This window comes from Dermacentor silvarum, chromosome 2 (assembly GCF_013339745.2).
Source record: "Dermacentor silvarum isolate Dsil-2018 chromosome 2, BIME_Dsil_1.4, whole genome shotgun sequence".
NCBI lineage: Eukaryota > Metazoa > Arthropoda > Arachnida > Ixodida > Ixodidae > Dermacentor > Dermacentor silvarum.
In genome coordinates this window covers 39,681,505-39,697,994 of record NC_051155.1, presented here as the reverse complement: position 1 = coordinate 39,697,994, position 16,490 = coordinate 39,681,505, and the positions used below count along the sequence as shown (strand labels likewise).

The window sequence follows — 16,490 nt, the reverse complement described above, 5'->3', positions numbered from 1 at the left end:
TTCAGGGAAGTGCCGCCACCTCGCACTTAACAGTCGCACCCAAATCCTGCGCAATCTTCTTCCATAGCCCTTTTATTATAGTCGGCTTCCTGATACCTTGGGTTAATTTGTCGTACAGGACCGGGTACTGCTTGATTGTGCCCAGAAGATGTTCCACAGAAAACACAGCCGGTTCAGCCGTGGTAGAAAGCGTTTGTATGCTCTCGTCCACATTCGGTCACCAGCGCTTCAGCCGTGTCGGGTTCTGATTGGCTGCGCCCAAAGCGGCCAACTTTTCCGCATGGATAAAATCGGTCCGTGCGCAATCCGCGGCCGCTTGCCGGATCCGCCTGTCCGCTAGCTCGCTCCGGCATCGGTGTGAAGGTGCCTTAAAGGTTCAAATTGGGAAAGGGAAATTCCTTGCGGTAGAATTTACTTGGTTAAACCACAGTTTACGACTGAAATGCAACTCCGGTTGGCTGTGAAACTCAGAACTGCGTGCTGTATGGTGACGTCACACTGCACTTGAATGTCGGGGCAGCAAAGTGATGAAGAGCTCCATCAGGAACCGGCAGAGAAGGCGACAGTTCGATATAGTGACACGCATTTATGTTTATCGTTTTTCCTGTCACCGGCTAAGAAAAGGTGCTATCGCCCGGCGCAACACGCGCCTGCATGTATCAGAACATACTCGATTGTTGTAACCGATTACATGTGTTGTCTATGTTGCGCGGGACGTTGTGTAATCAGATTGTATGCGCCACGCGAATTGTGTTGTACTTTCTGGAAGGTATGCGAGTACCAGCGACTACGCTGGAACCGTGGAAGAGTCATGTAAATTTAGCCGACGCGTCTCACCCTAGATAAGATTTCGACAATCTCTGACTGTGCTCGTCGCTATCGTTGTATTCGAGTGCCACTTGCTTTTGTGGGCACAGGTTCGCCCAGTAAACGTTAGTTTCGTGATTAATTACCAGTTTTTCTATGACGTTCTTCACCGTCGCCACAAGGTGACGGTATCATAGTCATTTGGGCGACAGTCGAACGGAGGTGGAGGGGCTTAAGCAGCTGGGGATTGCGTCATGAGTTTCCCTAAAATATAGGATACTTGACCTGATTGGGTTCAACAAGCGCATCTTTTTATGTATCTTATACAAACTCATACCTTGTTTATTTACATTACAATGCAATATTGCTGAACTCCTTAATGGAAAACATTTTTTAAATACGCCTTTCTGCCTTAACTGCAGGTCGCATTGTGCCCGGCCATACCATAACCATGTCCTCTTATCCTGGCTGTCTCAACTCGTTTGATGACTTCCATTTGACGTCAGCAGGCTTGGTGAGCAGAAAACATGTAGTTGTACAGTTAGCTTTCTTTGTCACGCATGTGAAAACAAGTATTCTTGCGCGATTAAGTGAAGCGTGGCATTTAGCCGGCCAGACTTCGGCGTTCTTAATTACTCGTGTGAATAGAATTCGAGAAAAGTCTGGGTAAAGTACATTCGTTTACTGCATAGTGCACTATACAGCTGAAAATGATATGAATCCGTGTGGTTGTAATTTCTTGCTAGATTAAATAACCACTGCCCAAACCGGCCGTTAAACAAGCGAAGGCCAGCGGGAACATAGGCGGCAAGTTTTCATTTTTCCGGGGGGGGGGGGGGGGGCGACCAGCTTTCCGAAATATATATATATATATATATATATATATTATATACGCTCTGCTAACAATTTCCTATTTCTACCTTTATGGCGAAAGCACTTATATCGACACCGCGGGCAAATTGTCGCGGTTGTCGTCGACGTGATGTTCCGCATTAAATCCAAAAGCCATGTACATGAGCGACCCATACCCTGTGGGTGCGGGAAAAAGCACGTAACAGTGAGCCGAAAAGGATGGCGGCTTGACGGGCATTATTTCCCACGCGCTCAATATTCGGGTTAGTTGTAGGTCACGTAATGAAACGCGAATTGGAAGGAGAGAACGCGTCTTCTCCTCTAGCCCTGCCGCAACTGTGAATAACTGTGCGCGGCTGACGCTTATGGGGCCCGCATGCCATATCTAATTGTTGGTAATCAAGGGTGGGTGCAATGATAATGGGCGACCAGGGATGGCTGCTAACTTCGTGGGCGCTGTCTGCCTTGCCGGGCCGCCTTTCTGCGCCCCTAGTGTTGCAGAGTTAAGAAACAGAGGTCATCGCAGATCACTCACAGAGGCCGTCAGTAGTGAACATAAAAATAGACAGATAATGATGATGAATCTAATTTTCAGAGTTGCGGTGAATCGCGCGGCTGTACGAACGTTCGCCTCCGCTGCCGGCGTTCTTCACAATGCTTGCGTTGTGAAAGCGAGTGCTCGGGATCATCCAGTGAGGTATTTACAGGTTTACATGGTCCGTGCTTACTATGTCCACTATGCTTACTATTTTAATTTTAGGCGAATGTTTACTACAATTTATATAGACACTATAACTAACGTATAGACTCCTGTAAGGGCCACACTTTTCTGCCGCGATTTTGACGAGCCTTTCATGGGACCGGGCCATTTGACCTCCTTTTTCCTACTACGGTATGAAATCCGCCGTAAACCTCCGCGATCGCCTCTCTCGACATCCAGTAGCGACGCGCGAAAGTATGCTGCGCGCGATCAATTCGCTGTTGAGCCCGATCAGAATCAGCGCACGGAACGCGATTGCTTCTCGGTCGGATGTCTTCTCTATATATATTGTAATGAAGAAGACAATACGACGACGAAGCAGTCAGCAAGCAAGCCACAGTGTTGGTGCTAACCACGCGCCCCGAGCTCGCGCTTGCCCGGATTTTGGCTGCTGGTCGCCTCGCCGCTTCTTGACGTTCGCCTGACGTTTCTCGCCTTCATTGATGTTTACACGTGAATAAATCACGTTGCATTTGGTGGAGGCTGCGTAGGTCCCCCGCACCACCCTGGAACTCCGCTCCCGGACGCTCCCTTCGGTTCCTGCACCCATGATGGTCTACGACACCTCGACTCAGACTGACCCTTCGGCAGCGCCTGCCACCTGCAGCGCCGTGTACCGTGAGCGGGATCCGCCCATCTTCAGCGGCTCAGGTGACTCCGATGTTGCCGACAGGTTGTCGACATACGAACGGGTCAGTGCCAATAACAAATGGGATGATTCAACGACGTTGAATCGCGTCATGTTTTATCTCGCGGACTTCGCGCAACTGTGGTATCGCAGCCACGAGACCGACATACCCACTTGGTCCGTTTTTAAGACTTTCATTTCGGACGTCTTTGGTCGGCCTACAGCCCGCAGGCTTCGCGCAGAGCAGCGCTTGCGTGAACGTGCGCAACATCCAGGGGAGAATTACACGGGCTACATAGATGATGTGCTGAATCTCTGCAATCGCGTCAACCCCGCCATGACAGAGGGGGAGAAAATCAAGCACATACTGAAGGGCATCGAGGACGACGCTTTTCAGATGCTGCGCGCGAGAAATCCCACCACGATCGCGGCACTCGTCTCCTTGTGTCAAAGCTTTGATGAGTTGCGTAGGCAGCGCACGATCGCCCGCCAAGCCCTCATGACGCCAGACACACTATCGAGCTTGCAGCTAGCTGCCCACTCTGCCGATCAACAGCCGCTGCTATCTACCACCAAGGACTTTATCCGTGAAGAGGTAGGGCGTCAGCTTTCATTGCTACCTCTCACGCACGAGCTTTCGCAGTCTTTGGCTCCGGACCTTCAACACGTAATTCCGACCCAGGTTGCTGAGGCCCTCTCGCCTGTGACTCACCAACCACCCGTCACTGCGCCACTTACCTACGCTTCCGTCACGGCTCGGCCCCCTCCACATCCTGCGCCGTATGCTCGACCTGCGATGCCGATCCATGCCTGGCCGACGACCGCGAATGCGGCGCCGCTCGCCTTCGCGAGACCTTCGGCTCCGTTCCTCCGCCGCCCCGACGCGTGGCGAACGCCAGACAATAGGCCCATCTGCTTCGCCTGTGGTGTCACTGGACACGTCGCCCACCACTGTCGCCGATGTCCACCTTCGCCATTTGACGTCATGGGCAGCCCTGTTCCTTCGTCTGCCCGGTCGCCACCAAGGTACGTCCCTGACGATCAACCAGCCTCTGCTCACCGCCGGTCCCTGTCTCCACGACGACGCTATCACCCATGCGTCGCCGACCTCCTACGGAGGAGGGAAACTGATCGCTGCAGTTCCGGAGGCAAGAGCTGCATGCGCGTCGAACTGCTCAAAGCCTCCATCTATTTCGCCGCAAAACATTATTGACGTCGACGTTGAAGGAACCGCCGCATTAGCGCTTATTGACACGGGGGCCACTGTTTCTGTTATCTGCGAAAACCTATGCCGCAAGATCAAAAAGGTGGCCACGTCGCTCTCGGGACTAATGCTCCGTACTGCCAGCTCACACTGCATCGCGCCTTCAGCTGTTTGCACCGCACGTGTCGTTATTCAAGGTGAACTTTGTCATCGAGTTTTTCGTGCTGCCGTCATGCTCCCACGACGTTATTCTCGGATGGGACTTCCTTTCACGTCATCGCACCGTCATAGACTGCTCCCGTGCAGAAGTGGCCCTTACGCCACTGCAAACCTCTCTTTTGGTGGATTATCATCCCGACGCTCACAAACTTGTCGTTGCTGCGGACACAGATATTGCCCCTGAAACGTCGACCCTTGTCCCTCTGTCCTTTACGGCCGCCCCTGTCGGAACTGTTCTGTTTGCCCCGTCGGAGGTACTTCTCCGCCGTCGCGGCCTACGACTACCGTTTGCTGTACTTACGGTTGAATCGGGTGCTACTACTATGTTAGTTTCCAACTGGCTCCCATCTTCCGTTACATTACTTCGTGGGGAATCTTTGGGTCACATTCAACGGTGCTGATCTCCTGCGCTCCCTCGAGTTTGCAGAGGACCAACCTCATCTTCAACTGAATGCAATGACATCACCTGTTCCCAAACCTTCGGGTCCAGACAGTTTCCACCCTTCTATTGCTGCCGATCTATCGACAACACAACGCAGCGCACTCCTGGCCCTTCTTCGAGACTTCCGCTCCTCCTTCGATTGCGCTCAACCATCTTTAGGTCGGACAACCAGCGTCACACACCACATTGACACCGGTTCCCATGCGCCCTTACGCCAACGACCATACCGAGTTTCTGCGGCAGAACGGCGTATTATCAATGAACAAGTGGATGATATGCTTACGCGTGGTGTCATTCAGCCGTCCCAGAGCCCCTGCGCCTCTCCTGTTGTACTTGTGCGCAAAAAGCATGGATCGATCCGATTCTGTGTTGACTACCGCCGCCTCATTAAGATAACTCGGAAGGAATGTATATCCCTTGCCCCGCATCGATGATGCTCTCGATTGTTTGCAAGGGGCAGAATATTTCTCGTCACTGGATTTGCGCTCGGGTTACTGGCAAGTTCCAATGGCCGACCCTGACCGATCTAAGACGGCTTTTGTCACTACTGACGGACTGTACGAGTTTACGTCATGCCGTTTGGATTGTGCAACGCCCCAGCTACTTTCGAACCGGATGATGGATAACATCCTTCGTGGCTACAAGTGGAATACCTGCCTCTGCTACCTTGACGACATCGTCGTTTTTTCTCGCGATTTTCCAACTCACCTTGTTCGTCTTCGTGCGATTCTCACGTGCCTCACCTCTGCTGGCCTTCAACTTAACATAAAGAAGTGCCACTTTGCACGCCAGTTGACGATACTAGGCCACGTCGTCTGCAAGGAGGGAGTTCTTCCGGATCCCGCGAAGCTCCGTGCCGTAGCCAAATATCCCAAGCCCAATTCCTTGAAAACCCTTCGAAGTTTCATTGGGCTGTGCTCGTATTTTCGTCGATTTGTGCGCGACTTTGCTACCAACATCGCGCCTCTTACCAACCTTCTGACCGCCTCTAACGGCCTGTCTGCTTGATCAACGGAATGCGACGAATCTTTTCGAACGCTACGGCGCTTACTAACGTCGCCACCAATACTTCGTCACTTTGACGCTAATGTGCCTACGGAGATCCATACTGACGCCAGCGGTGTTGGCCTAGGTGCGGTATTGGCTCAAAAGACACCAGGATACCAAGAATACGTCGTTGCCTACGCGAGTCGAACGCTCAAGAAAGCCGAGCGTAATTATTCTGTCACCGAGAAAGAGTGCCTCGCCATAATTTGGGCTTAGGCTAAGTTTCGGTCCGTACCTTTATGGCCGCCCTTTCGACGTCGTCACGGACCATCATGCTCTATGCTGGCTCTCGTCGCTGAAAGATCCCTCGGGACGCCTCGGTCGTTGGCGCGCTTCGCCTGCAAGATTACGACATCCGTGTTGTGTACCGATCCGGCCGCAAACACTCGGACGCTGATGCAATGTCCCGCTCACCGCTAGCGTCTGACACGGCTTCTCCGTCAGCCTCTTCGGCTCCCTTGTCGACTATTGACTTGCAGACATGTCGTCGCAGCAACGCAAGGATGCGTGGATTTGTCAACTCCTTGACTTTCTCACTGACCCATCCACTTATCCTGCCTCAAGAACGCTACGTCGCCAAGCCGCCCATGTCACTATTCGCGACGATCTCCTTTATCGCCGGAATTACGCGTCTGATGGCCGGAGGTGGCATCTAGTTGTCCCTCGCCACATGCGCGCGGACATATGCACTGCGTTCCACTCTGACCCACAAAGTGCTCACACCGGCGTTCTCAAGACCTACAATCACCTGCGGCAGCGATTCTACTGGCGCGGCATGTATGCATTTGTGTGCAAGTACATACGTGCTTGCACTGCCTGTCAGCGGCGCAAGACTCCACCTCAACGCCCGGCCGGTACACCTCAGCCTCTCCCTTCCCGGCCCATCCATTCGACCGCGTCGGTATCGACTTATACGGCCCGCTTCCCTCGACCACCTCTGGGAATAGGTGGGTAATTGTCGGCGTGGACCACCTCACGCGCTACGCCGAGACTGCAGCTTTGCCCACAGCCACAGCAAGAGACGTTGCGTTTTTCATCTTACGCAACTTCGTACTGCGCCACGGTGCTCCCCGTGTACTTTTAAGCGACAGGGGACGTGTTTTCCTGTCTGGTGCTATTCAAGCCTTGCTCGTTCAGTGTAACATCGTTCATCGCATGACAAGTGCATATCATCCGCAAACTAATGGCCTCACTGAGCGATTTAATCACACTCTGGGGGATATGCTTACGATGTACACGGCGTCAGACCAGACCAATTGGGACACCGTCCTTCCCTTCGTCACATATGCGTACAACACTGCTACGCACGCGACTACAGGATTCTCGCCGTTCTTTCTCTTGTACGGACGTGAGCCATCATGCACGCTGGACACTATGCTTCCCTACACACCTGACTCATCTGAGTACGCTGCAATTTCTGATGTCGCCAAGTACGCCGAAGATTGTCGTCAATTGGCCCGTTCATTGACAACCGAGGACCAAGGTCACCAGAAGCTCAGGCACGACACCGACCGATCTCTCACTACTTTCGCGACCGGTTCCCTAGTTTGGCTTTGGATTCCTCCGAGTAGCCTGGCCTTTCGTCTAAATTATTGGCCCGATATCATGGGCCCTACCGCATCCTCGCTCGGACATCTCCAGTCAATTATGACGTTGAGCCTTTGACACCGTCCCAAGACTTACGTCGTCGTGGTCGAGAAATCGTTCACGTGAGTCGCCTCAAGCCCTATTATGACCCCGCTATACTGTCAACGCCTTAAGTCGTCAGGATGGCTACGCTATTTCCCGAGGGCCAATGTAATGAAGAAGACAAGACGACGACGAAACAGTGAGCAAGCAAGCCACAGTGTTGGTGCTAACCACGCGCCCCGAGCTTGCGCTTGCCCGGATTTTGGCTGCTGGTCGCCTCGCCGCTTCTTGACGTTCGCCTGACGTTTCTCGCCTTCATTGACGTTTACACGTGAATAAATCACGTTGCAATATATGTACATATATATATATATATATATATATATATATATATATATATATTGGCTTTCAAGTTATGGGTGCGGCCCTTACACGGGTGCGATCCTTACACGGTTTCACACGGTAAGAATCTTCCTTCGTGTAATTGTCTTCTTCTTCGCTATCACTAATACTGCTTCGCCTTCCCGGCCAAACTACACTCTTTTATTTTTTTAGTACTTTGAGTCCGAGTATAAGCGCTGCTGCGCATGACTTCTAGACTTCTATTTATTCTGATTTTGAGTGAATCCGCCTTGGCATCATTTCGGTTACGGAGTGAATTCTATACACAAGGTGTTTCAGCGAACAGTTTCCAAAATTTTTAAACGCGGCCTGAGGCAGATAGTAGAATTCTAGTTCATGAGCTCGTCTACTCGAAGAGGCGGCCTTTGCTGGCACAAAAATGGAAATGCATAATTGACGAATTAACAAAATTAACCAATTAAATTTTTAGCTAATTACCTTATGGCCCATGTTGCAATTTACAAATTCTAGGCGTGGACTGCGGATCCACCTTGAACTAAATCTCAGGCTAACACCAGTATGGTATGGTATTATAAAACTTTATTACGGTCCCTCGGAACGCGCGTCGGCTTGTCGCGGGCCGCTCCCACGTCGGTACAGAAAGGCCCAGCCTCTCTGCAGCGTCGCGGGCCTGATGAACACCAGTGTCGATATATTAATTCTCTAACTTTGCGGAGAAATACATTGGCGTGCCAGTCACTTTCTCAATACAACGTCGTTTTATGCATCAAAGCACAAAAGTATGAAAAGAACAAATTATGGTATTTTACGTGCCAAAACGACGATCTGATTATGAGGCACGCCGTAGTCACTATAGAATAATTTAGACCACCTGGGGTTCTTTAACGTGCACCTAAATCCAAATATACGGGTGTTCTAGCATTTCGACCCATCGAAATGCAGCCGCCGTGGCCGTGATTTGATCCCACGATCTCAAGCTTAGCAGTCCAACGCCATAGACACTAAACAACCATGGAGGTTGAGCGCAAAAGTAACTGGAATGCCAATGCTTTCTCCGCAATGTTCAGGAATTAATATCTCGAAACTGGTGCCATCCTGAGAATTAGTTCCTAGTGCATCCGCCTTGCGAATTCCACGGATAGAATTTGTAAATTGCAACACGGGCCATAAGTTAATATGTTAAAAACCTAATTGGTGATTTTTTAAATTAGTGGATTATGCATTTCATTTTTTTGTGCAAGTATTGTCCACCTCGTCGAGTAGACCAGCTCATGAACTAGAATTGTGCTATCTGCCACAGGCAACCTTTAAACATTTTTTGAGAGTGTTTGCTGAAGCGCCCCGTATATTTATCGCCTCTGCATGCAAGAGGCGATGTTTACATCCCTAATGCGTAAATGTTGTAAATAATTAGAACAGCTTTTTTATTTTATTTTGTCGCTAGTCGTTAGCATTGCCTACTGGAAAGAGAATCAATATTGAGACACATATCACTGACGTGCTTTTCACATGCCCTTGATAGAAGACTCTTGCGAAGGGGTCACTGAAGTCTGTAGGTTTTTTTTCGGGGGTCAAAAAAGCCCGCAAATAATTTGAAGTAAGGTGAACATACATCGACATATTCATTCTCTAGGTATAGGCTATCCATTCAGTTGACTACCTCCTTCTCTTTAAAAAATATAATAAACTTTGTCCTTTGTATAAATTTCAAGATATTGTGTCTGTGCGAGTTCTCAGCGGAAATAAAAAAATGTTAAAGCGAGGAAACACGGATGAGGTAGCCGCCGCTGGTGCTTCTAATGCGCTTGTCCTCCTATTGTCAGGATTTGCCGAAATAAAGCGTAAGTATAAATTAAAAGTAGTGCAAGTCCGCGCCAACAATAGTGCCGTAAGCTTGTAGCCATAACAAAAGTGCAAATGTGGAGGCAACGCAAGAGAATTCGCAAATTATGTGGGTAACAGAACTCCTGTAATGACATTTTAGGGGTGGGGAGGTAGGGGGCTCAGCCCCCCCCCCCCCTCGGGAAGATTCCGGGGGGGGGGGGGGGGCGCTCGAGCCCCAGAGCCCCTCCGTAGTCGGCGCCTATGAGCGGGAAGGTCTATTGTGTAACTCAGGAAATGCAGACGGGTCAGAACAGACCCCTGCAAGGCATCGCATGTTAACGCAGTTGCAGTTGAACAAAAATTAATGGCCGGCACATACTGACTACGGTTAAGCAGATATTTTTTATTCCACGAGAGCACATTGGCATCTATGTTATGCTTACTAAGTTTGAAAATGAGTAAACAATCTGACACCGAGTCGAAAGCCTTATCAAAGTCAATTATTATGCAATCGGTGTCGGATTCAAGCTCAGCTTTACAGGACAGGTCGTTAGCAAAACTTAACAATTGCGTTTCACAAAAAGTGGTTTTCCGAAACCCATGCTTAGGACGATTGATGAAGGAACGGGTATCGAGGAAATTGAAGTGCGCACATATCATGTGGTCTAATATTTTGCAGCAAAGGATGTTAGTGATGTTAGGATGGTGTTAGGATGTTACGATGCTGAGAGCTTCGCTGGTACCTTTGGCGTATGGGATGGACACTCGTTTCTGTCGACGGGGGGAAGTCAACAATTGGAGGTCTAGTAGTTCCTTCTTTTTTGTTGTCGGGTGGTTTTTCGAATTTATTCCGTTGTACAGCCATCCCTTCTAAGTTAGTTGAGAACCGTTCTCTTTTCTTTCTTTTGATCTGATTCCAATGAGCAATGATTATCGGCTCTTTTAAATAAAGTATTCACAACAAATGCCTTGTGGTTTGGCGGATGGTTGGATGCTGAGTGGAGGTGGCGGCCCGTGTGGGTTGGTTTTCGGTAGACTGAAAATTTTAGATTGCCGTCGGATCTTGTAACTTGTGCATCTAGGAATGGAAGCAATCCGTTTTGTTGGCGCTCATACGTGAACTGTGTATCAGGGCCTATGGAATTTAAATGACTCTGCAGGTTTTCGACTTGTGACGTTTTCACGATGCAGAAGCAATCATCTGCGTACCTGAGGAAAACTTTTGGCTTCGGGGAAGAAGTGCTCAGGGCTCTCTCCACTTTATTCTCCCTGGTTAGGTTAGCCATGGTAACGGAAATTGAGGCCCCCATGGGAGTTCCTTTCACCTGCTTGTAGTAGCTGCTTCGGAAGATGAAGTAGGTATTTGAGAGGCACAGCTCAAGAAGTCGGCAGATCTCTACTACACTCAAAGGGGTTCTCTCATTGAGGGTATCGTCGCGTTCCAGGGCAACTCTAGTAGTGGATATACCTAACTGAATTGGCACTCTGGTGAACAAAGAGATCACATCAAAAGATACTAGGCATTCATCATCTTCGAGACATACATTTGATGTGATCTTGATGAAGTTTTCGGGGTTGCGCACATGGGATGCTGTCCTTCCGGTGCGGGTGGATATAATCTGGTGCAAGTATGTGGTTAGTGATCGAAGTGGGGAGCACGAAAAGGGTACGATTGGACGTAAGGGGATTCCGGGTTTATGGAGTTTTGACAAGCCGTAAAAGGCTGGTTCGGACACGTTCCTGCACATTAATTTTACATGAAGATTTCAAGAATTTGGGTGCTTTCGGAATATTTAGACCAGCGTCTTATTCACTACTGATTGGGTCCTTGTGGTGGGGTCTTTCTTCGGTTTTTCGTAGTCTTGGCAGAGAACAGATAATCAGAAGGAGCCGAATTGGCTCCGAAACGTTGGGCTAATTAATTCCCTTATTTGGTTGGAGTCACGCTCTAAGTTTTAATCAATTTTCCCAACGAGACAGGTAATTATGTAGAAATATTTAGCTTCAACTGTATGGATCTACTCATCTGCAACACTTGTTTTTGAATTAGCGTGTACATGAAAAAGATTGTCAATTTGCACATACCTGGCCTGCATAAAAATTATTTAAATTCAGTGCCCCCCTGTAGATTTCCCAATAAACACAAGACAATTTTCTCTCCAAAGTATCCGAGAGAATGGCTTGCCACTTTATTATTGAAAATTTCAGTGTTCCAGCTTTAAGAGCTTTGCCGCTTCTTCGGTAATACACGACCAAGTATAGCCATAAATTGCCAATTTGAAGTAATAATAACTCGTAAACTGTTCACAATAACACAAAATAATTTCGCATAGATCATAAGCCAGAATGTAGTCTAGAAGACCACTAAATATTGTTGTTCAGCGCTGAAAAGGAAACAAAAGATATTGATTTATAAACATCTATTGTTCTTCCCATTTTCATTGGAGCGAATATAATTTTAATTGCTTTACGCGCAATATCTCTTTCATAGAAACATTGTACAACATTTCATTTAAATGCCCCGCAAACTTAATTTTGTTATGTGGAACAGTTTTGCCGGAAACTCCGTACAACAAAGTCTAGTATAGCAAGTACAGTTCTTTGCTCCTACTGCTGTCATTGGCGTGAGGTAGACGCCTTACGCTAGGCGATTCTACTAGCTGTCATTAGAAAGCGCAGAAAGTAAGATTTTTAATGTAATATGAATCACATCAAGCGACATCAGCGATGAAGCTCGGATACACGGCGTCATCCCGGACCCGCCCCTTCGCCCAAGCCATGGATTCGTGACGTCACCAGCCTCTGCCTTTATAAAGTCTCTACCAGACCCGAGGATTTTCAGTGGGCACGGCGAAAGCGCTTGGCGCAGGTCATTCACCATGCGATGCGTTTTCTTCGTACAGGTTGGTCACAACTGTTCGTTACGTAGTGATAATAGATTTTTAGTGGTTCTGCCGTGCCCCAAAGTTTGTATAAGTATAGCTTATGATTGTTTTTGTTCTTGCAAATTGATGATGTGTGGCGACGTCGAGGAAAACCCTGGGCCAACTGTTGAAGAAATGTTTAAATCATTGATGGATGGACAACAGGCAATAAGAAATGATATATCGGCCTTGAAGACGCGCCTTGAAACTACGGAAAAAGCTCTCGTTAGTTTTGAGAAGCGTTTCACTCAGTTGGAAGAACACGTAAAAACAAATACGAGCGCAGCTGCTGACTTGGTTGCAACTGTAGGCAAAATGGAAAAGACACTCAAATCACAGCAAGCCAAACTGATCGACCTGGAAGATCGCAACAAGCGATCAAATCTGATAGTTTTTGGCATTCCCGAAATTCCCAATGAAACTGCATCATTGTTACGCGACAAAGTTATCAACAAAGTGTTTTTGGAAAAAATGGGCGTGAGCTGTACATCGGTGGCCAGAATACATAGGCTAGGGAAGAGTTCAGAGGGCAAGCCGATTATCGTGTATTTTCAGGACTACGCGGAAAAGCATTCAGTCATGCAAAATGCACGCAAGCTAAAAGGGACAAATATTTCTATCCAGGGTGATTACTGCGCAGACACGAGGCGGAAACGCAAGTTGCTTTGGAATAGTGCGAAGGCAGATAAAGATAGCGGAAAGAAGGTCCAGCTAATACACGACAAGCTCCGAATTGATGACCAGTACTTTTCTTGGGATGACGCCTCGAACTCCCGCAAAAAGATTTCTGCAACTGACAGCTCATGGCGCCGCAAACAAAAATTTGTAACGAACTGCTCAGCAACCGAAAGCTAGCGCTTGCAGGTACATCAGCTCCGGCTACTTTCGTTCAATGCCAGAAGTATTGTAAATAAAACCGATAAGTTAGAAGATTTGCTTTTGTTATATGATCCCCATGTTTGCGTCATTTCCGAAACTTGGTTGCATGAAGCCATTCGTGACGATGAAATCGTTCCACCAAACTATCGCCTGTATAGAAAAGATAGGGGTTCTCGCGGTGGCGGCATTGCAGTCGTAACGAAGTCCGATGTTCATGTAACAGTTGCAGATCAAATCATGGGACACGAAAGTTTGTTCTTGAAGGTGTCTATCTGGGGACTGTCGTTTTTCTTGTGTTCTGTATATCGAGCTCCAGGTGCCGATGACTCATATATGCATATATTGTATGATCACCTTTTAAGACTGCGCGAAAAAAACTTGATAATAACAGGTGATTTTAACCTGCCATGTTTAAACTGGAATCACTTAAATTATGGTTCGTCGGTTTCCGGTGACTTGGCGATAGACATTGTGCTCAATCTTAACCTCCAGCAGGTTATTAATAATAATACCCGGGGAAATAATGTTCTTGATCTTTTGCTCCTGAGCGAAATATTTTTTGGTGGAACGGCAGTGGTCGAGCCTGGCATATCCGATCACAAGCTCATATCTTTTTGCTGGAATGTTCCAGCGGAAATGCACCAAAGTCATAGAACCGTAAAAACAATCAGAGACTTCACTAAGGCCGATGATGTAGCAGTCATAGATTATCTAGATACACATCTTAAGATAAGTGATAATAATGTTGAGCTCTCATGGCAACGATTTCAGGATACTGTAAAGTACTGCACTGAATAGTTTGTACCTTTAAAAGCTGTTCGAAAACAACGGATGAATCCCTGGATAAATCGGGAAATTATCCAACCAAGCGTAAAATTAAAAGATTGAGAAAGAGGAACAAAACGATGACCCCGCAAATTGAGCATCTGAAACAAGAATTACTGATAAAGGTAAATTCGGCCAGAGATAGGTTTTATAGCACGAATATTGAAGAATTTCTTTCTAGTGATCCGAAAAAGTTTTGGTTACACCTAAGTCAAAGGAAACAGCAGATAGATAGCATTAAAGTTAATGGAATTGAAATAGAGGATGCGCACAGCATTGCAGAACATTTCAATGTTTATTTTCAAAGTGTGTTTGCAGATCAAGATCAGACTGCGCTTGCAAGCACATATAGCCCGTCGGTAATGACATTCTAATAACTCGCGAGGGTGTCCTGGAGCTGCTCCTAAATATAAATTTGAAAAAATCTGCTGGTCCTGATAACATTCCCAATGCTTCTTGAGGCGATATGCCGAACAAATATCGGAATTTATTTCAGAGTTTTTTCAGTTATCCTTAACATTGGGAGAAATACCAGCAGACTGGCGCAAAGCGCGGGTTGTGCCGGTACACAAGAAGGGAGACTATCTCACAGTTTCAAACTACCGGCCAGTATCTATTACTAGCACGAGTTGCAAGCTATTGGAACATATTGTCGCTGGTTTCATACAAGGGTTCTTGAAAGATCATAACATACTATCACCTTTTCAGCACGGTTTCAGAAAAGGACTCTCCACGGTGACTCAACTAGTAACAACCGTACATGAACTTTCCCAAATACTTGATTTATCCGGACAAATAGATGTACTTTTTCTGGACTTTAGCAAAGCATTTGACAGGGTTCCTCATAGTAAGTTAATATATAAATTAGAAAAAATTGGACTTCCTTTTGGTATTGTACAGTGGATTTGCGCGTACCTGAAAGATAGGGAACAGTTTGTTGAAGTTTGAAATTGTAGTTCTAGTGCCCGTCAGGTCACCTCAGGAGTTCCACAAGGCAGTGTGTTAGGGCCTTTGTTATTTTTAATTTATGTCAATGATATGATTGATGTTATTCCTGCTAATATCTCCATTCGGTTATACGCTGATGACAGTGTTATTTTCAAGGAAATTGTGTCCCATGATGATCATGATGTGTTGCAGAGATGCCTTGTAGCAATCTCTGACTGGTGTTCCAACTGGGGAATGCAGCTAAATGCAGAAAAAACCGTACTTTTACGCGTAACAAGAAAGAAATTTCCCAGCAAATTTAATTACCAGCTTGAAAACAGAGTTATCACCGAAGTCGAAAAATATAAATATCTTGGCGTTACTCTTACCAATAAACTCACATGGTCAACACATATCTCGGATATCTGCTCAGCGGCATTAAAGAAACTGTGGTTGTAAAGAGAAAGCTTAAATATGCGCCTATAAGAACTAAAATATTAGCCTACAATGCAATAGTGAGATCCAAATTAGAATATGCTGCAGAAGTCTGGGACCCGCATACTAAAAAGGACATCATGGAACTGGAGCGAGTCCAGAGAAAAGCTGTGAGATTTATATACGGAAAATATGCCAGAACTGATTCCCCGTCCTCATTAATGTTACAAAACAGAATACAGACACTACAAACACGCAGAAAAATTAATCGCCTTATACTACTACACAATACTCTTTCTGGAAAAAATAATATGGCGTTACCCGCTTCTGTTATGTCGGCCTACTACGAGAAGAACACGACACAGTCACGAATATTTGCTCGCACCAATTTTCACTAGAACAAACGCCTACAAGTACGGTTTCTTCCCCCGAACGGTGAGCGAGGGAATCACTTCCCATTGGTGTATTTGAGTCAGATGATTTCATGGCTGCATTGGAAAAGCATTTTTGTGAATTTAGTGATTCGTAGTAGTGATCCCACCGCTTCTTTTTATGCATAATGTTCATTTTACTGCTACGTTATTTACACCTGTCGTATTTTCTTTTTGCTTGCTGTAATGCAAATTATTTACGCCGGTGTGTATTTCTTTTTGCTTGATGTAATGCCCCTCCTGCTTGGCCAAAGTATTGGCCTGCAAGTATTAATAAATAAATAAAATAAAAAA

At 47.0% G+C, this 16,490-nt stretch overlaps 1 protein-coding gene across 1 annotated transcript in view; it reads right to left on the bottom strand.

Moving 5' to 3' along the window:
* Window positions 1–16,490, bottom strand: part of LOC125943401 (putative phospholipase B-like 2) — a 123,683-nt gene that overhangs the window by 103,865 nt on the left and 3,328 nt on the right. The gene's annotated exons all lie outside the window — the stretch shown is intronic.